The 25,442-nt window shown below is 41.6% G+C and overlaps 1 protein-coding gene and 1 long non-coding RNA gene across 8 annotated transcripts in view; both read left to right on the top strand.

The window, feature by feature from the left end:
* Positions 1–25,442, top strand: part of LOC107227349 (sodium/calcium exchanger 1) — a 1,225,609-nt gene that overhangs the window by 617,180 nt on the left and 582,987 nt on the right. The gene's annotated exons all lie outside the window — the stretch shown is intronic.
* On the top strand, positions 6,998–24,645 carry LOC124294716. Its single transcript, XR_006904644.1, has 3 exons — positions 6,998–7,129; positions 13,617–13,621; positions 24,635–24,645. It is a non-coding gene; the product is annotated as an uncharacterized LOC124294716 (long non-coding RNA).

Consider the following 25,442-nt stretch of genomic DNA (forward strand, 5'->3'; position numbering starts at 1 on the left):
GTATATCATTTGAAATGTTCAAAGTGTGAAAGAATACGTTTGATAAAAAGTTCAACCAGTGAGGGAAAATCGACAAGATCCAAATTTCATGTGAATTTTAAGCTAGCTCTCGGTAAGTGAATATTGTAGTTTAAATACAGGCGAAACATGAAATTTCTAATTAAGAATTTGATTATCATTACTATTTGCATAAAAATTATCATTGACTAAAATGATTTTTAAAGCAATATTAGATGGAGGTATTAGAGAATCGTAGCTAAATACAATATTATCAGCACTGAATGTGCCTCCAGTTAATCACAACTTGATTAAGCGGTACGAGAGATTAGTTGGACCAGCAATTGATGTTGCCGCCAAAGAAAGTTGTCATGAAGCGTTAAAAGTTGAACGAGAGTTGACAATTTTGATTGAAGGTTAAATATACTTGATATGAAAATAAATGTTATATCAAATATATTTAAAATTTAAGAAAGGCCGTAGGCCGATAAGTATATCGAATCGGCCCCAGAAGGATATCAGGCTCATTATTCCAGGGAATGTTGGTACTATTGAGGTACTTTTATTCTGCAAGTTTCAGATCTCTATCCATTACTGTTTCTGAATAAATCGAAAAATACTGAAAATCAGGAAAAATTGTTACTCTCAGAAACTTATAAATCGATTGATCTGAATACCGGATATGTTTTGGGGGGTAATAGTATCTTCTGGGAAAAAAAATAAGAGCTATATCGGTTCATAGGATCCTTAAAAAAAACTAGTTTTTTTTCTTTAATTTTAATTTTTAACCATGTTACGATTACGGAACAATTATGAAACTATTTTTTTCGAATTCCTCATTCAATTTTCGATGAAATTATGACTGTTTCGAATTTTTAAAAACGCTACGCCACATTAAAATAAATAAAAATTCGATTTTTCATTGAAACATCGATTTTTTTAAATATTGTAACGTTCTTGGACGTTACGGAAATAAATATGGATTCGTGAGCTTGATTATCAAGCCAAAATCAAAGGCGTAAATGAATGTTGTGAAAAAGCTTTATTTGCAGGGTACGTGTTTCTGGTTTTAAGTCTGAAACAAGACTGTTTTTACAATAATGTTGGTTGACGCAGCAACCTTATTCTTTTGAAAGACATAAGAGGTTTATAAAAGTCTTTTATCTATGATGACCACTAGATCATTAAAAAGGGGGCAAAATGGGTGATTTCATCCTTTGTAACAATATGTTCACCCTTGAAATCACAAAAAAACGGAGCTCATTCGATTACTGTACTAGTGCAAACAACAGGAAACATTAGAAACACTCATATGAAATCAATTGTTCTTTATCTAATGAACTTAACCTTGATTATAAACTTTATTCATCACTGTAATGAATAAATCAGTATCAAGTACTATCCTTTATATAATTCGATTATGTTTCAAAGAATTCAAACGTTCCCGCTCATCAATCAGTTCATTTAGCATTTATAAGATGGCACTGTAATTAATTGGTAACACTGTTTCTTGTTTTGATGAAAATCCACTAGATCTGTATCTAACCTCAAAATTATTTACTGTTGACATTCTAAACAAGTATTGTTTATACTTTTTATTGTAATTAATAAATAATTCCATCCCACGATATTATTTAAGTGAAAACATGTCCACGTCAAAACTAATAATCCAAAGTGTTGCATTTGTTTAAATTCATAAAAAAAATACCGGGTGCTCCAAAATATATACAATCTGATAAAGATGCTGAAGAGTTTTTAACTATCTTCGAGCGTCCGGTTGTAGTTGGTGATGTTTTGTGTTCTTATTGCCGCGTAAAAAAATATAAGAAAACGAAACTTGACGACGAGGAACCGAAAAAATCTTTGGAAGATGAGTTACGTTCAAATTCGAGTGCATTACTTATTAAATACAATAAAAAGTATGAACAATATTTGTTTAGAATGTCGACAGCAAATAATTTTGAGGTAAGATACAGATCTAGTGGATTTTCATCAAAACAAGAAACAGTGTTACCAATTAATTACAGTGCCATCTTATAAATGCTAAATGAACTGATTGATGAGCGGGAACGTTTGAATTCTTTGAAACATAATCGAATTATATAAAGGATAGTACTTGATACTGATTTATTCATTACAGTGATGAATAAAGTTCATAATAAAGGTTAAGTTCATTGAATAAAGAACAATTGATTTCATATGAGTGTTTCTAATGTTCCCTATTGTTTGCACTAGTACAGTAATCGAATAAGCTCCGTTTTTTGTGATTTCAAGGGTGGAAATATTTAAAAAAATCGATTTTTTAATGAAAAATCGAATTCTTATTTATTTTAATATGGCGTACCGTTTTCAAAAATTCGAAACAGTCATAATTCCATCGAAAATTAAATGAGGAATTCAAAAAAAATTGTTTCATAATTGTTCCGTAATCGTAACATGGTTAAAAACTAAAAGTAAAGAAAAACAACTGGTTTCTTTTAAGGATCCTATGGACCGATATAGCTTTCATTTTTTTTTCCCCGAAGATACTATCACCCTTCCAAAACATATCCGGTATTCAGATCAATCGATTCATATGTTTCTGAGAATAACAATTTGTCCTGATTTTCGGTATTTTTCGAATTATTCGGAAACAGTAATGGATAGAGATCTGAAACTTGCAGAATAAAAGTACCTCAATAGTACCAACGTTGAAGACGATTTATCTTGACCTTGGAGATTTGTTGATTAATGTTATTCTTGGATATGAAGGTCACACCTCAAAACACTTTTTTATCGTGTTAACGTTTCGGCCCTGGTGGGGGCCCTCCTCAGAACATTTTATTTAAATATCTGTCACGAACAAAAATAAAATAATGTACAACTGGGTTTTAACAAAATTAGACATAGTGGTATAAATAATATGCAAGGATGTTTAAGCAAGTATAAAAGAGGAATTACCTCGTATGAGATGACACTTCCAATTACATAGAATGCGTGTTGGTAATTGATGAATAAATAGAAACAATAAAAAACAATAAAAACAAGAACCGAAACACACTGCGTTCGCGACACGTAATTCCCACGAATTCATATTTGTTGTTGGTTTGGTAAAATGAAATAAAACACACCGCCGTTATAGGTTGAGTCCAGAGCACATAAGCACAAGTGGAACATCCAGTGTGTAGTGGGGGGAGGTCGATCTCGATAGTTATCAGAGCAACGCAGAGTCAACGGGTTACAAGGAAACCAAAATTTTTGTTAAGGAGGTAAAATCGAGAGCAAGCTCAGTCGGTAATGGACAATTACAATGGTCGTATCACAGAGGTGTATATATTACTTAGATGTTCTATGTCTTGTTTACGGTTGACAGAATTGAGATGTGCAACAATATTGCACATTTCTAACAGTAGCCTATTGTAATACAACGGTTCGACGTCAATAATGCTGGCTTGAGAATAATTAAAAGAGTGGTCGAAATCGATGGCATGTCTCGTCAATGCAGTATAATTATCCTCGTGTTCATGAATATTGCGTTTATGCTCGGTTATCCTGGTGTGTAGTTGCCTACTGGTTTGGCCTATGTAAGACATGTTGCAATGGTTGCAAGGTATTTTGTAAACTACACCAGAGCGCATACCCAGGGGTAAGGGGTCTTTACCCGAATCAAACATCGAGGATAGATCATGTGCACATTTGCCTGCAAATTGAATTTTGTACTTAGAGAATGTTCTGTTGAGTGACTCAAACAACCCCGCAACGTATGGGATGGAAATATAGCTTTTTTGATTGGTTTGTGTAGTAGTTACATCGATATTGTTGTTAGGGCTGGTCGGTGACAAGATGTAATCGTATTTAAACTTTATATGTTTGTTGAGCAGGAGAGGTGGATAGTCGTTTTTACTTAGTACCTGCTGAATCAAGGACAAATTTTTTTTGTGAAATTCCATACTTGAGAGTCGGATCGCTCTGTCAACTAAGCAATTAATCGTTCCAATTTTGTATGATCTGGGATGGTGAGAATGGTAATTTAAATACCTTTGTGACCAGGTAGCCTTATGAAACCAATCAGTTTTAATGAGCTGGTTATCATTGATGATCAGGACATCTAAAAAGCTAATTTGGTGATTAGACTCTAATTCAGATGTAAATTGTAGTCTCGGATGGAAACTGTTGAAGACTGAAAGCATTTCTGCAACTTTATCCGAAGGGACAGCTGTAATTATGTCGTCTACATATCTGAAAAAGAATGAAGGCTTGAAGTCCAGTTTATTGAGACAATATTGTTCAAGATCATCCAAAACCAAATCAGACAAAATTGGAGAGAGCGGTGAGCCCATCGGTAAACCATAAGTTTGAGCACATATGTTATGGTTAAATTTAAATATAGCAGCCTTAAAACATATGTGCAAAGCTTTTAAGAGTTCGTTGAGTGGGACCGGAATTTTGTCCACCAACTGATGCCAGCGCTGTTTAACAGCGTTGATTGCAAGATCTTGTGGTACATTTGTGAACAAAGACACAACATCCAGCGAAACTAAAATATGATCAGCTGGAAGACGAAAGTCCCTAATAGCATTCACCAGAGCAAAACTATTTCTTACACGTGACACGGGAGGTACGATGTTGTTACCTATGCATTGACTGAGGAAACGAGCCAGATTAATAGTCGGATTATCAGTGAAAGAAACTATAATTCGTACCGGTGTACCGGTTTGTGAATTTTCGGTAGTCCGTAAGCTCTAGGTGGTAGGCAATCCGTTTTTGGAATTTGACGTCTAAGTTGATCAGAGATGAGTTTGCTTTTAGACCAATCAGTTGTTAGTTTTTTGACTTCTTGTTGCAAGGTACAGGTGAGATCGTATCTAACAACTTTGTAAGAGTTGTTGTTAGAGAGTTGCTGCAACATTTTATCCTGGTACATTTGTTTGTTCATCACAACAGTCGTGTTTCCCTTATGCGCCTTCAAGAAAAGTAAGTCCTTGTTGTTATTTTGAAAGATCTTAGTTTCTTTGATTTTATGAAGGATATTCTTGTCAGCGTAAAGGGGAGCAGGAGTGTTGATGAACTTTTTTATAGTGTTGGTAAAATTTTGGCGGGCCGTATTACGAGAATTAGAAGAAATGAAGGAAATCTTTGATTCGGAATCAGAGATGAGTTTGTTGGTTGGGATGCAGTTAGTCTTAAAAGGAATGCCACATTTGGGTCCCATTTTTAGCACGTCGGTAACATTGACAGGAATATCAGTATTGCTAAGGTTTACGATCCAATTTTCAGAGGTCGGGTCAATTGGATTAGAAGTGGGACGTTTTTTGTTATTAATCAGATTAGCTAACTTGTTGATGTTAGCCACCTTGTGAGCGTTGAAGGCCGGTTCCAATTTCCGGTATTGTGTGTCGAAGAATTTTTTTGACACTTCAACCGGTAATTCAATTAAAATATCATTCTCAAGCGACAACAAAATATTTTGGCATTTGACAATGGTCGCGTGAGCGTCACTGATCTCTAGATTAAGTAACGACCTTTGAAATTTGTGTACATTCTGTGAGTAAACAGTACGCGACTTAGACATTTTAAAACTAATAACGTTCGAGATAAGCTTAGGGAATTTTGAATGGGTAGGTAAAAAAAAAAATGTTCTGAGGAGGGCCCCCACCAGGGCCGAAACGTTAACACGATAAAAAAGTGTTTTGAGTTGTGACCTTCATATCCAAGAATAACATTAATCAGTACCAACGTTCCCTGAAATAATAAGCCTGATACCCCTCTGGGGCCGATTCGATATACTTATCGGCCTACGGCCTTTGACATATTTATAATTATACCCTGAGAAACAATGAGATAAAAGATGATTCTATGGTGCTGTCAAAATTGTTGTCAAAGTATTTATAACAGTTTCAAGTGAATCGTGTATCTCAAATCTGAAAACGATTTATTTTATAACGTTCGATACATTAAAACTTGTACGTATGTATGTATGTAATATTTATTGATCCCCTTGGGGTTACAAGGACTTCCCTTTTCCTCTTCCTTTACAATATTTATTTTTTTTACATGTTTTATTAACCTATTCTCACCCTATTCTTACTTCCTACCTTATCCTTACTTAATTTCTAATAACCTGTGCCCTGTGCCGTTGCCTTGCCATTCCCTTACTTTCCCTCTTATCCTTTTCTTATTCTTTATCCTTATCTTTACTTAACCTTATCCTATTTTACCTTAGTCTATTCCCTAATTCGTCCTTATCCTAATCGACTTCTATTTCCCGTTCATTTCTCACTCTTTCATTCTCTTGTACATCCCTGATCCTTTCCAGTTCTCTCATTCAGAACTTTCCCCCCCCCCCTCCTCACCTAGCATCTCCCTCACCACCTCCTGCCATCTTTCCCCCCTTCTATCCCAGCCCACGCACCTTTCCCATACGTGTTCCCATGTTTCCTCCTACCCCCGCACACCCTACACCTTCTCTTTTCCTCTTGTTCCCAGTACCTTGCCTCCTTCATCTCGCTTCCTAATCTAAATTTTGCCACCCTTGTCCACCTGCTTTCCCCCCAACCCTTTCCCAGATACCCTGGTATCCCTTCCCCTTTCACTAGCCTGTACCATCTGTTGTACCTCGATTCCCTTATTTTCTCCCACCTCTCTTTTCTCTGTTCTTCCCTCTCTCTCTCCTCTATTTACCTGAACTCCATCTCGCCCCTCACCCTTCTCGCGTCTACCTCTGTACTCTCTGCTCCCCTTTCCGCAAAGAAATTTTCCCTTTCTCTTTCCCACCTCGATCCCTGCCACCCAGCTTCTGCCTTTTCCCTTGTCTCTTCCCAGCATCTCCTAGCTAACTCGCTACCCTCCCCTCTCTCCAGCTTCCTGTCAAAGTTCCATGCCCTTCTCCCTGCCCTAATACTTAGCTTCTCCCTCTGTAGTTCCTCCCTTACTAGATATCCCGGTGTTCGCCTATCCACTCCTAATGTCCATCTCAAAAATCTATCCTGTACCGCCTCGACCGCACTTCACTCCCTCCACCCCCATATCTCCGATGCATACTCCATTACCGTCCATACTAGCCTGTCAAATAACCAAATCCTTTTTTCTCAATCCCTCCCAAACCTTCTTTTTCCTATTCCCCATACCTGCCTCATTACTACCCCTGCCTTCCGTACTCTCTCTTTCACCTGTGCTTCCTGTCCCCCATTGCACTTTACTCCATACCCTAGATAGCTGAACTCTTTCACCGCCTCTATCTTTCTCCCCTTCCATCTCCAATCTATGTTTTTCCTTCTACCGCCTCCTCTCCTAAATCTCATAATCTTTGATTTCCCTACATTTACCGTCAGCCTTTTCCTATCCATATACCTTTCTAACTTCCTAATCATTACCTCCATTTCCTCTTCACTTTCCGCTAGTAGCACTATATCATCCGCATAAGCTAACGTACATACCCTGCCGCCGGCCAACTCCACCCCCCCCCCAACCCTTCTCCCTCTCCCCATTACCTCTTCTAAATCCGCCAGCAGCAGGTTGAACACATGCGGACTGAGCGGGCATCCATGCCTTACCCCCCTCGCCGTCCAGAACGCCTCTCCTACCTTTCCCCCGCTCCTCACCCGACTCTTTCTTTCTTTGTAAATTTCCTCTATCCTTACCCTTAGCCCTTCCCTCGCCCCTCTCCTTTCCATAGTCTCCCACAGCACCTTCCTGTTCACTGAATCGAACGCCGCTTTTAAGTCCACAAAGAACGCCACCATCTTTCCCTTATCCTTTCCCACCTGCCTATTGATTGAATAATTAAGTACATATACATTATCAATTGTACCCATGCCTTTTCTGGAACCCGTTTGATTTTGCGGTATCAAGCCCTTTTCCTTTACCTCTCTTTCTAGCCTATCCGCTAATGCCATCGCATACACCTTATATAGAGTTGGCATCAACGTCACCCCCCTATACTCTTCTACCCTTTTCCCCTCCCCCTTCTTAACTATCGGCGCTATCAATCCCTCTCTCCAATCCTCTGGCCAGCCCTCCCCCACCCAAACTCTGTTACATGTTTTCCATATCCACTGCTCCATTTCTTCCCCCCCATACCTCCATACCACCCTAACTATTCCACCCCCCCCTGGTTCCTTTCAATCCCTCAGCTTTCCTATCACCTTTTTAATCTCTTCCCTCTGCAGCTCCACTTCCCCGTCCCCCTTCCTATTCACCGTCTCCACGCCTTCAGTTACCTTGCTTCCTACTCCGCCTAATAATCCCATGAAATACTCTCTCCACTCCTGATCTCCTATTTCTTCATACACCCTCTTCCACTTCTTTCTTTCCCTGTTTACTATCTCCCATACCTTGCTTTCTGTCCTTGCTTCCGCTGCTTCGTTTATGAAACCCTCATTTTCTTTCTTTTTCCTCTCCTCGCATAGCCTATTAAATTCCCTTCTTTCCTTTCTATACTCTTCCCCTTACCCCACCCCCTTTCTCCATTTCCTTTGACTCTGCCTAACTTCCACTTTTTTTCGCCTACATTCCTCATCCCACCATCCCTTTTTCGCTTCCCTCCCCCTCCGTCCTACATCTAAGGCTCGTCTAAACTCCCTTATTCTTTTCTCGATCTCTTTGCCTACATCCGCTTCTCTTATGCCCTCCCATTTGACTTCTGTTCCAAACCTCATTCTACCCTCCGCCGTCCAGTCTCCTCTACTAGTTCCCCCTACTCTTTTTCCCTTCCTTGTCCTAGTCACTGCCCCCTCATCTACACTATTACCGGGTAATGATCCGAGTCAACCCTATCCCCAATCTCTATCCTTTTGACCCTAGCCCTTACCTCGCTGTCTCCTATAGCGTAGTCTATCACCGTCACACCCGCCCCTCCTACATACGTCAATTCTCCCTCCTCATTCCCCTCTATGTTCCCGTTCATTATTGCCCATCCTGTCTCTTCTAAAAATTGCACCAGCTGCCTGCCTTCCGAGTTTATTATCCTGTCCTTTGATTTCCTACTCCTACTCTCCTCCTCTCCTTCCCCCCAACATTCTCCCCCCTCCTGCCCTGTCCTGGCATTAAAATCACCCCCCACTAGCACTTTTGCACCTCCCTCTATCTCTTCTGCCCGCTCCTTCAATTCCCCTATCTTCTCTTTCAGATCCCCATTTACGTATATTCCTATTACTACCCATTTTCCCCCCCCCCCCTACACTTATTTTCCTTATTATCATGCCCTCTTTCACCTCTTCCCTCCCTCCCTCCCCACTTACTATCTCCTTTCTTACCCCTGACAGCATTCCGCCTATTGCTCTTCCCTTCCTATTGTTTCGCACCGCATACTGCACCTCCCATTTATACCCTGCCGGCAACTTATTCCTAATCCTTTCCCACTCCTTCTTTTCTGTCCATGTCTCCATTGGAAATATTACATCCCACTCCCCTAGCCCCCTCCAGAAATCTTCATCCTTTCTCGCGAGCCCCGCCACATTCCAGAAAACTACTTTCCACCCCTCCCTATCCGTATCGCCTATTCCCCTCTCACCCCTCTTTATCTCCCTCCCCCCCTGCCTCTGCCCCCCCCCCCGCCCACTACCCATTCCCCCGACTGCCTTTCTCTACGTACCCCTTCCTGTGCTTCTATGCTTCCCTCTTGTCTTTCCTCGCTTGCTGTCCTTTCCCTATCGCTTTCCCCTACTTTTCCCCTTCCCTCTCTTTGCCCCTCTTCCCTCTCTCTCTCTGCGCCGTCCCTAAGCACCTCTCCTATCTCATCCCACTTCCACATTTTCCCTTTTATCCAGATCTTCGCATACCCTATTCTTAGTCTGTTTCCCCTTCTCTCCTCGATAGCTGCTATCACCCTCAACTTCCATTTCATTTTTCTCTCTGCCCAGGAGAGATCCTCCTCTATTCTCTCCCCCCTCCCTTTGAGTAGGCTTTTTCTTCCCATTACCTGCCTCTTTTGCTCCCTATTTCCTAGTCTTGCTATCCATATCCCCTTTTCTCCCCCCTTTTTTGCGCTTACCACCCACATATCCTTTACCTCGACCTCTACCCCTATCACCTGCATAATCTTTTTCAACCCTTCCTTTTCTCTTCCCTTCTCTAGCCTCGCTCCTCGCAATACTATATTTCCCCTTCTTTCTTCCCTTTCTTCCCTCTCCATGGCCCACTCCATCTCTTTTAACCTACCTATTGTTACCTGCGCCACTTCCGCCTTCCCCTGTCCCTGCCTTTCCCCCCCGCCTTCTGCACTCTTCTTTTCTAATTCTACCAGCCTCTCCTTCACCCTTTTTATCTCCCCCCCTCTTCGCTCTTCTACCTCTTCTAATCTTTTACCTAGATCCCTCATCATTTCCTTCATCTCCCCCCTCTCTACTTTCCACTGCTCTTCCCTTCTAGTCATTTCCCCTTTAATCTTTTCCATCTCTTCCCTGATCTCCCTTCCCTGCCGTTTGACCTCCTCTAGACCTATCTTTAACTCTTCCCTAATCAGCCTCAGCATATCCTGTTTACCCCCTCCCTCTGCCTTCCCTTCCTCACCTGTCTTGCCCTCCGGCGACCGGTGCACTTTCCTACTTTTCCCAAAAGCTCTTTCTCTTTCCTGTATCTCGTCTGCATCCTCCTCCCCTTTGTCCCCTTCCTCCTCCCGCTTTTTTTTCCATAAGTCTAGCACGGTCGTCGCCGATCCCAGGCTATGCCTCCTATCCCTCCCTAACGCTGCTACTGCACCCGGCCTACCTTTCTTTTTTTCCTCCTCTTCTCTGTTCGCCCCTTCTTTTTGGCCACCCGCGCTACTCATACTCTTTCTCTCCGCCACCGCTCCCTACCTTATCTACTTGCCGCCTACCTGTCTCTGCTCTATCCCCCTCCTCACTCCCTAGGTGTCACCGCCTATTCCTGTCTTATCCTTACCGTTGCCGTCCTCCGGCTCCTTCTGCCTAACCTCAAAACTCTCCCCCTTTTTTTTCAACTGTCCTTCTCTTCTATTCCTATTTCCCTTTTTCCTTCACCCGTCCTTCCGTCTATGTCTTCCCCGCTCCTTCTCTGCCCTATTTCCTTTTCTCCTCCCCTTTGCTATGCTGCTAAATTCTCGCCTTTCCAATCACGCTCTTTCACACACCTGCCACTCACATCCAAAACGAAAACGGAAGTCCACATTCAAACTTGTATATTAATTCAATTTTCTTTCAACAAATTAAAACTACATCAAATTCAAAAATTGCTGTAAAAATAAAAATATTTTTGTGACAGAAAACAAAATTTCTTTTTTTTTTATTTACATCCAGATTTTGTGATGGAACAAGTGCTGAAGAAACTTTTCATGGTGGTGATTCTGAAGTACCTTTAAATATTGGAGCAAATGTCGCAGACATAGCATATTTAGATGCAGAGACTGTTACTACCAGTATTGTAATTAATCCTACCACAGATAGCGATAATAATACTGATTGCATTAATAACAATTCAATAGATACTGACTTTGAAGTCGATCTGAATTCAGGTGCTGATGAAGTTCTCAAGTAGGTTGCCAATTTGAATATTTACACTGATGTAACGATAGATGGTAATAATAATGTAGTAGGGACTGATTTTGAAGTAACTAATTATTCAAATGCTGATAATATTATCAAACAATTTGACAATTTAAATATTATGATTGAGTCCAGAGTAGGAAATGAATATTATGATGACTCTGTTTTTGATATCGGTGCCACAAATATAAGTTCAGTTGGAATTCTCACCCAAGATGAATGTAATTCTAAAGAAACCTTAACAAACTCTAGTCCATACCTTCATAAAAATCGTAACAGGAAGCCACAGAGTATCAAGGATACTTTGGAAATTAAGAAGAGGAAGGTTGGCTTACGGCTGTCATACGATGGAGCTTGGTTGAAGAAAGGATCCGGAAGATGTTATAATAGTGAATAAGGTCATGGTACTGCATATGGACATTACAGCCACAAATGTGTGGCCTACGCGACCAGAAATAAAGGTTGTAGGTATTGTCGTATCAAATCTAAAAAGAAACATGACTGTCGCAGTAACTTCGTCGGCAGTTCAAAAGCAATGGAGGCAAACATCGCAATTCAAATTCTAACTCAAAATGAAACATTTGCAGAAGAAAATGTTGAAATAAAGACATCAATTGGTGACGAAGACTCATGTACTATTGCGAATTTACGTAGGGAATCTGATCATCAAATTGGCAAGTGAACAGATATTGGCAGTGGAAACTTTCAAAAGCTGCAATGGAGTATTTAATATGTTGCTTTAATAGTGCTCTTCGGGCCAATGAAAGCAACATTGAATCAACGAAGGCAGTAATACTAAATATTGCACCGCATGCTTTTGCTGAACACGATTCATGTGCTTTATGGAGTAACTATGCAAGTGATCCAGAAGCTTTTAAACATAAATATTTTCCAGGTGGTAAGCCTTTAACTGGTGGCGAGTTAAAAGCAAGTACCTTGTCAATTTTCAAACAAACCGCAGATGATGCAGAAAAGTTAGCTCCACGTGGATCAAGTCAGATAAATAAAAACTGTAACGCTGTGATAACAACAAAAGCACTGAAAGCAAAACACTACAGTGATTCCCATTCCAATGATTTTAATGTTGCTGCAAGGAGTGGTCACATAATTCGATATATGTCCATCTCGTCAACATTCCCTATAAACTACATGTCAGATTTCAATTTTTTATTAATTATTTACACGATAACCCTTCGTCAGATCTGTTTGAAAAAATTATTTTAGTTGTATGTGATAGCGATTAATAACATATCAAAAAACCAGCTTTTAATCATTATAATTGCCTCATGTCCGAACAACCTTAAGGGGCACGCCTAGTGTGACAGCCTAAAAAAGGCGATTTTTAGGAATTTAAAAAAAAAAACTACGTTATTAATTATTTTCAAATTTTAAGGGTATATTTATACATATTTTAAGAATACATAGTAAAATTCTTGAAGAAAAAAATTGAATATTTTCCGATTTACACGCGATCTTCGATGGCGCTGAGTAGTGTATATATGCCGGTTCTAACTCAAAGATGGCGGCGCTCCCCCCTAGTTCCCCCCTAGCTCCCCCCTAGCCCCCCCCCCCGACTCACGGCGCACCCGCTCTCACCCCCCCCCCCCCGACTCGCGGCGGCACCCCCCCCCCCCCCCGCGACTCGCGGCGCACCCTCCCCCCCCCCGGTCATTTTCGGTGGCTATTTCCATAGGATTTGACACACACACACACACACACACACGCACACACGCACGCACGCACACGCACACACACACATACAAAATAATTCCTGTCGAGACTTGTTTGGCGCCGGAAAGCCGCACATAAATCAGATAAGGTAAGAACCCGCTAGATCTATTGAAAAAATTCCAGGAAATTGCTCTTTGAGATAGTGCTGACAATGCACTTAAACCAATCTGGGATAGTGGGAGAGTGGTTCCCATAAAAATTCCTCGCACAATATGCGTGTCGAGACTTGTCCAATGGAAAAATTGTAGTGGGGGTGGGTGGTATATAAAGCGTACGTCTATCGTGATCGTCACTCTGTTCTCATTGTATTCTCATTGTGAACTGTTCTCGCTCGTGAAATAACCTCGAAACGCGATGGATCTAGCAAAAGTTAACTACGTCAGCCGCCTGGAGAATCTGCCAACCAAGAAGATGTCGGAACTCGAAATTGGGGGAGTGTATGACATCATCGGGTTACGACTGGTCAAAACAAAATTCGGGGTACGTGTTCTGGCGACAATCGATGGAGAATACAACGTCTTCTTACCGCCGAGAATCGCAAGAGTTCTACAAGAAGATTCCAGTCAGCTGACTGAAATGTGTAGCATGGCCGGAGAAAATCGTCTGCAAATGAAATACCTTGGTGGAGAATTCAACAAGTTCGAATTTTCATGCAGTTATGCGCCTTAAATGAACTATGCGATCCCCCTCTACTTCCACAAAATTCATCCAGGAGGGGGTAAAAGCGGGTGTGCTGGAGATGGAATAGTCAGTCTTCCACATACAATCCGTCAGTATATAATCGAGCGCAACATTCCCACTCCTCAACATGGCGATGATCCTAGACGTGCAATGTTTTATCGGTCATAACATGAAGTTTGTACCCAAGGAAGTCGCAGTCGTGAATGTAAACGGGTCGGGTCTGGATTACATCATTTTCAAGCCACCCTATGATTTGGCAAGCCTGCCACTTGAATGTAGAGCTACCAATGTATGGTTGACGCACAATCACCACGGAATATCATGGAATGCGGGCAACAAATCTCACGAGGATGTGACGAAGATTGTGAGAAAAATGGTCGAAAATGCGTGTTACGTATACGTCAAAGGGGCGGAGAAGAAAGCATGGCTGACGGAGATCGTCGATGGTACAACGAGGGTTATTATTATGGAAGATTTGCACTAGAAAAATTGAGGTATATGGAAGCGGCATCGTGGCACGACGCGAACCATGGATACTCTCCAGCGAATAACCTCCAGCAAGCAGCAGCACCAGGCTCAATTTGGTATGATGACAACTCTGAATACATCCCGGCATACAACTGCGCCTTTGAAAATGTGCAGCGACTAAGGAGTTGGTATTCGAAGGAGTGTACCAGCTCCCTCGAGAAATCCTTCCGTCTGTACAAAGAATTGGACGGTTTAAGGGGAATGATGTCCGAGGATATAGCTTTTTTACCAAAAGAATTTATCTGCACGTTCGCATCAAACTCTATCAATGATGCGTGGGATAAACTACCGGAGAATATGAAAATGGACCACGCCGTCGCAAGGTTCCGCAGATGTAGCATACATTACACACCAGGACCCGATGGCGATATCGTGGATGGACCGAATCCTCTAATTAAAGACTGTTTAGCTTGCAATCGCGTGTATAGATAATATGGACAATATTTACCAAAATAACAATAGAATTTATTACGATATATACAATTATACTCGCGTTTATATGTAGAATATTCGATAGAATTAATCTCAATTATATCATAGCTTATACATGGAATTGAAAAAATTTACTATTCGATAAAATTATAATCTAGAAATAGGATACATTACAAATATATATCGTTATAACTTTTACCCATTCTCCTCATACAAAATGTAAATGTTATGAATTTTATGAATATGAACTTGTGAAAAATATATAATCAATAATTATGAATTTAGCGTGGTTTATTCCTCAAAATCATCCATAAAATCATTATCGCTATCCTGTTCGTTAACATTATCATCATCATCGCTATTTTCGACATCTATAATTATTACGACAGTTTCATTCGCCCATTTTTCTACAATTATTTGCATACATATATCACCGTAATTTATATAATATTGGCTGTTTGGTCTCACTCGAGCAGCTTGCGCATCCTCAACGAGATCCCGGAGCTCCTCCAACGAGAACTCGCGTGTTGCTTCGGAAAAGCCTATAATTATCTCTTCCTCAGCCTCCTCATCCTCGCCCCAATCAATGCTCGACCACTCGTCGTTATCATCACTCGAATGAGATGACATTTTTTTTCTCTCCAAAATTGATTCGCGATGAAAAATCTGTAAAAAGAGCAAGCCGAAATAGAAAAGTTGATGCTGCCGCACTCATCATTTATATGCATGATAAATCTCCAATTCAAAAAAGTTTAAAGTACTCACAAAAAATATAAACTCGTTGAAGTCTTGAGATTTTTCCAATGAACACCGATTTTTTTTTCTTTCTCACAGCTCACTTTATCAAAAACGTCTGTTTCGACACGAAGGATTTTTCAAAATTACCAGAGAAGTTTTCAAACCACTGTTCGAATAAATACTAAAGGACTCGCACCCGCCCTCCACCGAGCAAAACCCCAGCCGGCCAATCATTCGTAGAGCACGCATCACGTGACATAGAGACGAAAGAGTGATGCGGGGGAGGCGGTATAAGCTAGGAGAAAATTTTCTCAAGAGCTCGCCAGCTTTCCGTTGCATACCCCGCGCTAATATGGTTGGGGATGTGCAGGCTCGGACTTGCTCGCTATCAAGAGTCGTAAAACCCCAAAACTGCATGTGCACATACCATCCGGTGAAGAGCGGGCAAGATAAGATTTTTCTGACACCAAACACTGTTCGCCACTCGCTTTTCGTTGACCGATTTTTCCCACCACATCGCCAGCTTTCCGTTGCATACCCCACGCTAATACGGTTGGGGATGTGCAGGCTCGGACTTGCTCGCTATCAAGAGTCGTAAAACCCCAAAACTGCATGTGCACATACCATCCGGTGAAGAGCGGGTAAGATGAGATTTTTCTGACACCAAACACTGTTCGCCACTCGCTTTTCGTTGACCGATTTTTCCCACCACATGGCTCACGCTGCTTAACGACTCATAAAACCCAAAAATTTGGGGATGGTGGGAGGGGGACTGCGGACCCCGTCGCCTCCGACGTCATTTTTCCCTCCGAGATGCGCAGAACGCAGTGCGCACCGCATCTCTGACGTCATTTCACCCTCCGATATGCGCAGAACGCGGTGCGCATCGTTCCCAAATTCTTGCGATCTATCGGCCTATATACATATAAGCTCAACGCATCCGATGCAGACTCGTCAGTCTTACACGATACGTGCAAGTCAAAATAGTTATACAAAGTTCAGCTTATATCAACGTCAAAGTCATGGCAGTCGAAGCGTATATGGGACTTGCGGAGCAGATGGAGAGGACGTACAATTTGCTGAGAGAGCAACCACCCGGAGAAGAGAATGACGCCGTCATCAATCATTGGGCTGATATCGGAATTGCGAATATCCAAGTTCTGCGCGATATTTCCATGCAACGAGGAACAACCGTTGGTGCGAAAATACGGATCCAACATACGATCACACTCCTGCAATCTTGGGTGACGAAGATCAAGCAGTTGCAGCAGCGCACAGTGGTGACGGGTGGAAATATCGGTACTCCTGCGGGTGTACAATGGGACGACGTGGATAGCGCTTTTGCCAGCCGAATCAGAACGGGGGTTGTCACAAATCTCCGTCATAAAAATTTGGACGCCTTTCTGGACGATGTGCAGCGCGTCGTCACCGAGAAGTTGGAGCTGATACTGCGCGAGGAGGGAAATGTGAAGGTTAACCTCATATTATCGTGCAAATTTGAAAATGCCAAGCACGAAGAGATCTCCACCGAAGTTAAGAGTTTCAACACCTCCAACGTGGCGATTCTCCTCCCATCGAGCGATATGAATGGTTGGTTTATACGTGCACGGGGTGATCTGCAGTCAAAGGTGGAAGATTTCGAGCAACGCGATTCCGGCTGGAGTATGATTGAGATCCTTAACATCGCGGTAAATATCAATCGCTATCAGCCTCTCGCCGCCGGGGCTTCAACATTCGTCGAGCTGCCCCAAGACATTCAACGGAAGAAGGCTGTGGTGAACGTGAGGAACGAGGACGAAAGATGCCTTCTCTGGTCCGTCATAGCAGCCCTCCACCCGGTCAAGATCAACGCCGATAGGACTAGCCGTTATCATCGATATATTTCCGAGTTGGACTGTACAGGTATCAAATTCCCTGCTACTCTACATGATGTGAAAAAGCTTGAGAGATTGAATAATTTGCGCATCAATGTATATGGAATAGAATCTCAAACTTTTTCGCATCATGTAAAATCAAATAAAAGCGTCATCGTGCCAATTTATTTGAGTAAAAATTTGCATAGCGTAAACATTGACACGATCCATCTTCTAATGGTTGAGAGTAATCCGGAAGACGATATGACTGGTGAGTTTGCACCGAGATTCCACTTTGCTGGGATTAAAGATCTTTCCCGATTGGTGAGCAAACAATTGTCCGTTCATGAACACAAAATGTTTTTATGTGACAATTGTTTGTGCCACTTTAGCGTGAAACATGCCTACGACAATCATCGACAAGATTGTATTACGCTAAATAAAGTACGCATGGAGTTTCCCAAGTGTAAAGATTTAGTATTTTCCAATTTTCAAAACAAAGGCACCGTTCCATTTGTCGTATACGCCGATCTCGAATGTATATTAATCCCTGAACCTGTGGATGAATTTGAAACTCGTAAGACTTGCGAAATTCAAAAGCATATCCCGCACAGTGTAGCGTACTATGTACATTGCGCGTACGATGAGACTTTATCGGAGTTTCACGGTAAACGCGGTGTCGATTGCATAGATTGGTTTATGAAACAGCTTAAAGATTTATCAATTCAAGTAGAGTCACGCATCAAAAACATAATTCCGATGGAGTCTCTTACCCAAGTGCAACGCGATCATCACATGCGCGCAAAGAATTGTTATATTTGTGAAAAACCGTTTACCCCTGAGGAGAAAAAGTGTTACGATCACTGTCACTTCACGGGTAAATATCGTGGTCCTGCTCATAATCGGTGTAATTTGAATTTCAGAGAGTCGCACACAATTCCAATAGTTTTCCACAATTTGTCCGGTTACGATTCTCATTTTTTAATAAAATCTCTCGCGTCAACTTTTCCCGGTAAAATTACACTGCTACCCATAAATAAGGAAAAATATATATCCTTCACGAAACGCGTCGATGGAACAATGATGCACTTGAGATTCATCGATTCGTTTCGATTTATGGCTAGCAGTATCGATAAACTTTCCAAATATTTGACCGATACCGATAAACGCATAACACGTAAATTTTATAATAACCCGACTCAGTTCAGTTTGATGACCCGCAAAGGCGTTTTTCCCTATGAATACGTCGATTGTTGGGGGAAACTCGATGAACCGCGATTACCTGCAAAGAAGCATTTCTACTCGCACCTCTGCGATGCAAATATTTCAGACACCGATTACGAGCACGCGAAAACTGTTTGGAGGGAATTCCATTTAGAGTCATTGGGAGGCTATTCAGATTTATATTTAAAGACCGATGTTCTTTTACTTGCCGATATTTTCGAAAATTTCCGCGCTAGCTGCTTCAAAACATACAATTTAGATCCGTTGCACTACTACACTGCACCGGGGCTTGCTTTTGACGCGATGCTCAAGCATACTAATGTAAATTTGCAACTTTTAGACAACCCTGAAATGGTGTTATTTATTGAAAGAGCCATTCGAGGCGGCGTAGCGCAATGTTCTAATCGACACGCTCGGGCCAATAATAGATTCATGGGAACAGATTTTGATCCAAACAAAGCGGAATCGTATCTCATGTATTTTGACGTGAATAACCTGTACGGTGCAGCTATGAGCGTGCATTTACCAATCGGTTCGTTCGAGTGGGAGTATCAGCACATCGATATAACGAACCATCCGGACGATTCGCCGATCGGTTACTTTCTGGAGGTAGATTTGGACTACCCTGTAGAACTTCACGAGGATCACAAAGACCTACCTCTTTGTCCCGAACATTTTACTCCTCCAGGTAGTAAAAATGCCAAACTCGCGACCACCCTTCACCCCAAAACAAAGTATATATTGCACTATAGAAATTTGAAGCAGTGTTTGAGTTTAGGATTGAAATTAACGAAAGTGCATAGAATTTTGAAGTTTGCGCAATCTCCATGGCTCGAGCCTTACATCACGCTCAATACAGACATGCGTAAGCAATCTAGGAATGAATTTGAGAAAAACTTTTACAAACTCATGAATAACGCTGTGTTCGGCAAGACTATGGAGAATGTGCGAAATCATAAAGATGTTAAATTGGTTACAAAATGGGAGGGAAAAGGTGGTGCGAGAACGCTTATTGCCCGAGCAAACTTTCACAGCTGCACCGTATTTGACACTGATATGGTTATCATTGAAATGAATTGTGTCAAAGTTCACTTCACCAAACCTATTTACGTCGGCGCATCAATTCTAGATCTGTCAAAAATCTTTCTCTACGATTTCCACTATAATTATATTAAAACCAACTTTTCGAATAAACAGGCTAAATTGATGTATACCGACACAGACAGCCTTATTTATCAATTCAATGTGCCTAATATCTACAATATCATCAAACGTGATGTAGATACAATGTTTGACACCTCTGACTATCCGCCCGACAATGTGTATGGTATTCCCCTTAAAAACAAAAAACAACTAGGGCTAATCAAGGATGAAAATAATGGTAAAATTATGACAGAGTTTGTGGGACTGCGAGCAAAGCTGTACACATTTACTACGATGGGCGAGGATGGGGAAAAATATGACAGTGGCGTAAAAGTGAGTAAGCGTGCCAAGGGTGTAAGAAATTCATCGATAAATAGCATCACGTTTGATGATTATAAGCGCTGTCTGACGGCTTACCGAGAGTTGACTCTTCCACAGTGTTTGATACGCAGCAAAAAACACGAAGTAAGCACGATCGTACAAAAAAAATTGGCTCTGAGTTGGCAGGATGACAAGCGGCAATTGATACCTGGACAGACCGACACCGTACCTTGGGGGTTTGTCCCAGCCCCCCAATAGCTATAGGATAAACTGTAGACATAGAATTGATGTAAATATTTGATGTTTGACGCCTCGAACGATCCACCATCGGGCGGAAACGTTTCATGATCAATACGATATTTAATAGATTTGAAGTTTCAAAATGCGAATTCATATACTCAACAATTGTTTATTTATTTCTTATTAATATATCAAGCAATTATTCATATTTATTCGTTTACCACGAAAAAAGTTTTCAGAAAATGAAAAAAAATTTTCAGGAAACGAAAAAAACTTTTCAGAAAATGAAAAAAACTTTTCAGAAAACGAAAAAAAGTTTTCAGAAAATGAAAAAAAGTTTTCAGAAAACTTTTTTCCCATTTGATTAACACGTAAAAAAAGTTTTCAGAAAATAAAAAAAAGTTTTCAGAAAATGAAAAAAAGTTTTCAGAAAACGAAAAAAAGTTTTCAGAAAATGAAAAAAAGTTTTCCAAAAAATAAAATGTGTAATAATCGTATGGCAAAATTGCATATTATCATTATTATTATTATTATTATTATTTTCATAGTACAGAGTATGGCACATGTGCGCACAAAGGAGATAAAATGTGGAAATATTTGTATATTCAAAATCTTTTATTGTAATTCGGAAAATACATACAAATTATGTTACATGTCTGTTTTATTTATCCAACTATTCTGCGAACTATCAAAACCCAACCACTTCACATAGAACAGATTCCCCCGCTTGCGTAATACTTTCTCCACAAGGTAGCCGTCGGGATATTTCACTTTGGCGAGCTCTTCCTCGTAGAAGCCCCCCTCGATGGGATGATCTTGATAATCGGTAAGTTTGTAGGTGGGTGGATTGGTATTTTTCACCTCACTCACGGTGAATATTTCAGTCGTCCAATTGGGTGTATAGCCTTTTTCAAATACATTCTTGTACTTGCTGATTCGAACTCGATCGCCTACACTGAATTTCCGCGCTCGATCGCTTCGTTCGATTTGCCGAGGCTTGTACACGCTACGATACAGCTGTTTTTCATTCTCCGTGCTAACATCCACCGGTTTCATCCGAATCGTGCGATGTTTGGTGTTGTTGTAGGACTTCATTAAATCATCCAAAATATTAATCCACTCGTACGATCCTTGGAGAGTAAACCGCTTCCACATTTTATTCTTCAATGTTCGATTGAAACGTTCGCATATCGACGCCTTTAAGTTGCTAAATGTCGAATACATGTTGATATTGTGATGCTTCACGAGGGCTTTGAATTCGATGTTGTAAAATTCTTTGCCTCGATCAACGTGCAGATGTGTAGGTAAACGACTCTGGATCAGTACAGATTTCATGGCGGCGGCAACATCTTTCCCACTCTTGGACTTTATCGGCACCGCCCACGCGTACTTGGAAAATATATCGATGATTGTTAGTAGGTATTTGTATCCCTTATTGCACGAGCTGTATGCGGTCATATCGACGAGATCAGCTTGCCAGGTCTCATCCAGTCCGCGTACATCTACGAATCGGCGCGGATAGTTGCATCGAGCCTGTCTGTGAAGTTCGGTAGCTATTGCAGTCTTCATTGTTCCCAACTCTTCACCTATCAATTTTTCGAATTGCTGTCCAACCACTCTGGTTCCTCAATCGATACTAATTCCCTGCTGGTCTGTCCCAACGTTGGTGTTGCCTGCTCCCCAATATGTTTGATGCGATTCAACGTATTTTCAATGATTTTGTTATTTATGCGTAGCTGTTTCAACTCCTCGTTGTGATTATGCGCGAAACTCTCAAAATTTGATTGAAAAGTATCCACAATATCCACAGCCATAGACTGTAAAGCGGTATTGAGAACTTTTAAGGAAACGGCGTCGGTGGAGTGCTGCGGATCAGCTATGTTACACAATCGTTTACCGTCCAAATCATACTGATTGTCGCTGGTGATTTTGAATCCAACACCCGGAGGCCCTCGAATAAATTTTTTACCCCCACCACGCTCCGAGTGTCGCCCGAATATGTCTATGCTCATCACTGGACGGTCACTGAACAAATGATGATTTTATGTTTACACGCCGCTAATAAACGATTCCAGCCTCACGCAACTCCTCAATAATGGAGACTATTTCGTTGGAATGGCTGGTATTGCCTGCAGCCTGTGACGCCATAAGCAGCCGGAGACGATCTACAATTTCATTTGGATCATCCCAGTAGACGTAATCGACATCTTGCTCATCCTTTCGCGCAATCTTATAGTCGGGTAAGCCTTCACCTGATTTTTTCGGCGAGCCAACGTGTTGTGCACTGAAATTTCTATACTTTGCACTTTTTAAATCATCTCGAAGGCTTCCATCGGCTTGGTAACGTTTTCGATGCGCATTTGTCGTCGTTACAATTTTTATATAATTATTCTTGTCCGCGTCATTTACAACCGATGCATCGGGTGATTTTTTAAACAGTAATTCGAGTAATCCAGGTGTTCTCTCATAACTTTTATTCCCCACATTGACCAGATTATCAGTGAAATTGATCGGTGTATCGCCAATCATCATACCGCTTATCAACTTTCGAACGCCGTATGTAGTATCCAAATCCCTCTTTTTACTTGAGCTGAACATTTTCAAATATTGTGCTGTGGAATCCGTTGTTTTCTTCACAGGTGTACTTGTAGTAGAAATTTCGCCGAACTTCAGTGTTTTATCATTTGCATCCATGAAATTCCCCACATCCATATCCTCATCCTCCTCATCATCATCATCCCCGGCACTCTCGTCATCTTTTTCCTCTTCTTTTTTCATTGTCACATCCGGTAGTTCCGTTTTAATTTCACGTTTAATATGCTGCTGCTGCAGCTTTGAAGTATCCACCAATTTTTGCAGCGGTGTTACTAAAGGCTTGAATACCTCTCCCATAACCTGTTCGGTCGTGTCCTTGTCCAACTTGAGCATCTTATGCTTCAGCCGTATGACATCGGATGCTTTTGATATTTCACTCAATGTATCGCTATGCTTACGAATCTTGGCACTCTCCATGTTGCAGGCTCGATTGTTGCAACGAAACTGTGCAAGTTTATGTTAGTTTATGCTTATAAAGCAGTCAAACCCCTTCCCATATCGCCCCCCATTGATTTCGCTATCCTTGTCAATTACGGTAAAACTGTAATTGTCATCATTCCAGCATGCCGAGCACAAGTCTTTAAATTGCTGATACGTCATGTCCGTGTTCACATGATCGTTGTAGATATGTTTCAGATTCATATCATCCTGCCGAAATAGCACCAATAAGTTTGCGTTGTCACGCACTAGGTGTTTTGGAATGCGCGCGTACGTTTGACTTAGATAAAAGCTATCGATATCGCAATGCCTGCCCATGCTGAAGTATGCTCTGATATTATCCTGCTTTTCACAAGCCACATCGTCGAAAATCATAACAGAGTTGGGGCGAGCATCTTCCGGTTTTACAACCTCATCGTTCTCATGAAACGGGAAATAACCCACTCCCTGCACAGGTTCTAGTAACTTTTGCAAAAATTGATACTTTGGTTGGATGAGAGATTTCGAATAGACGTAGACATTTTCGAATCGCAATCCATTGCCGTGGGTGATGAGTGCGAGAAGAGCGTTAGTTTTACCGCAATTGGATGGCCCGCAAAAAATTGCTCTCACGGTATTTGGCAGCAATTTTCCATGTCGTTTTTCTATCTTCCTCTTACCACGTCGAACCATTTTATCGAAATTTGCGATAGTTAGTTTATCGGGCTGATCTTGAAATCTCATGATGCTTCGTTAGCATGACAACGAAAACTGAGATGACGGTATATAAATTCCGCCTTTTATAGAAGTCACGTTAGTTGTTGCCTGACTATGAGGATTCGCACACGGAAAAAACGCGGTGGTGGTTCGTTAAATAAAATCATCAATCATCTCCCAGTTGAATTGCATGTGCCAGGGTATCAGTACTGCGGACCTGGAACGAAATTGGCCAAGAGGTTGGCTCGTGGAGATTTGGGGATCAATCCGCTGGATGCCGCGTGTAAAGACCACGACATTGCATACGCAAAGAATCGCGATACCGCAGCGAGAAATCTTGCCGACAAAGCGCTCGCTGAGAAGGCGTGGAATCGCGTCTTGGCCAAGGACGCTAGTGTGAGTGAAAAGGCGGTAGCTTGGGGAGTCACCAACACCATGAAAGCTAAATCTAAACTCGGAATGGGCTTAGCTGCAAAGCAGCCGAAACTTGGAGTGGCTGCGAAGAAGAAATCTGGAACTGACGGGAAGAGTAAACAGCGGAAGAGAACTGTGAATCTTAAATCCATCATCACGGCAGCAAAGGTCGCCATGCGACCGGGTTATAAAGCCGTCGAGTCGGCGTTGGCGGGTGCTCGTGCGGCCGCGCGTGGGACTGGGAAGAATATTTGTATGCCTCGCGTTATACCTGTGCCTGATAAAATTGGCGGCATCCTACCGTTTCTCATTCCAATTCTGGCCGGTCTAAGCGCTACTGGGGCTCTTGCGGGTGGTGCTGCGGGTATAGCTAAGGCTGTCAACAAAGCTAGTGTCAACAAACATCAGTTGAAAGAGGCCAAACGGCACAATGCAACAATGGAGGCGATTGCTTTGGGTAAGGGATTATACCTGCGACCCTACCGCAGCGGAATGGGCCTGTACTTACGTCCGGCAAAAAACTAGTAAAGCTGCCACACCGAGCTCTCACCAACATTGATTTACGCAACTATGCTGAAAATATGAAAATTTCGCATTTTCGAGGTGTTTTCATGCGGAATGATCTACCGAAATCAGGACCAAAAATGCGAGAATCCGCAATTATTAATCTTGACGATAAAAACGGTTCAGGGACGCATTGGGTTGCGTACAAGAAAAATGGTGACCATGTTGTGTATTTCGATAGTTTCGGTGATTTGAAACCGCCTAAGGACTTGATGAGGTATCTCGGTGTTGGCAGCGTTGAATACAATCATAAAAGGTATCAAGAATATGATACTGTGATTTGCGGCCACTTGTGTCTCAAATTTCTCAGCGAACAACTATAAAAAGATAGGTGTTACATGAGCAAGCATTAGTCATGCCGGAATCG

The sequence above is a fragment of the Neodiprion lecontei genome, chromosome 5, assembly GCF_021901455.1.
Source record: "Neodiprion lecontei isolate iyNeoLeco1 chromosome 5, iyNeoLeco1.1, whole genome shotgun sequence".
Lineage (NCBI taxonomy): Eukaryota > Metazoa > Arthropoda > Insecta > Hymenoptera > Diprionidae > Neodiprion > Neodiprion lecontei.